General features: G+C 45.3%; 1 non-coding gene across 1 annotated transcript; it reads left to right on the top strand.

Moving 5' to 3' along the window:
• Positions 1–267: 267 nt before the first annotated feature.
• On the top strand, positions 268–386 carry LOC125723901 (5S ribosomal RNA). The gene has a single exon (XR_007387027.1). It is a non-coding gene; the product is annotated as a 5S ribosomal RNA (ribosomal RNA).
• The last annotated feature ends 608 nt before the right edge of the window (positions 387–994 follow it).

Below are 994 nucleotides of genomic sequence, written 5' to 3'. Positions count from 1 at the left end.
AAAAAACACAGAGCTTGCTATCAAACAGACAGTTTACCTGCCTTTAGTTTTAAAATGGAAATTAGGGATTTCCTCAGTCTGAGGTTTTTGGGGAACAAAAGGTAAACATCTTGCTCCCCAATGTCCACAAAATCATCCCCTGTCACACCTTGTTCTTCATGGTAAAACACAGAGAAAATAGATTAATCCACATGACTGTAACTATAAAACCCAAAATATTATGACCACACAGAGGTTGAAAAAATAACAATGATTATGAATAAATTAGCTTACGGCCATACCACCCTGAACGCGCCCGATCTCGTCTTATCTCGGAAGCTAAACAGGCTAGGGTCTGGTTAGTACTTGGATGGGAGACCTCCTGGGAATACCAGGTGCTGTAAGCTTTTCTCACTTTGGGGGCGGCATGGTGGTGCAGTGGTTAGCACTGTTGCCTCACACCTCTGGGACCCGGGTTCGAATCTCCACCTGGGTCACATGTGTGTGGAGTTTGCATGTTCTCCCCATGTCGTCGTGGGGTTTCCTCCCACAGTCCAAAAACATGCTGAGGCTAATTGGAGTTGCTAAATTGCCCGTAGGAATGCATGTGTGAGTGAATGGTGTGTGAGTGTGCCCTGCGATGGGCTGGCCCCCCATCCTGGGTTGTTCCCAGCCTCGTGCCCATTGCTTCCGGGATAGGCTCCGGACCCCCCGCGACCCAATAGGATAAGCGGTTTGGAAAATGGATGGATGGATGGATGAATAAATTAATAATAAAACCCCATAATATAATTAAGGCACGCAGAGTGAGCACATAGCAGGCATAGCAACAGTAAGTAAGGTGGATAAAGGGGCAACTGAGAAGACTGCATCAGCAAATTTAGCATATTTCCCATAAACACAACACTGATAGGAGTTATCAATTTAGCATTACCATATACAGTACAGTACTGTGCAAAAGTCTTAGGCAGTCCAAAGAAATGTTTAAAGCTGTTTATCTGGGTAGCAAGTGCAC

The sequence above is a fragment of the Brienomyrus brachyistius genome, unplaced genomic scaffold, assembly GCF_023856365.1.
Source record: "Brienomyrus brachyistius isolate T26 unplaced genomic scaffold, BBRACH_0.4 scaffold52, whole genome shotgun sequence".
NCBI classification, from domain to species: domain Eukaryota; kingdom Metazoa; phylum Chordata; class Actinopteri; order Osteoglossiformes; family Mormyridae; genus Brienomyrus; species Brienomyrus brachyistius.
Note: the sequence above shows the minus strand (reverse complement) of the source record. Positions and strands in the feature narration are given on the sequence as shown.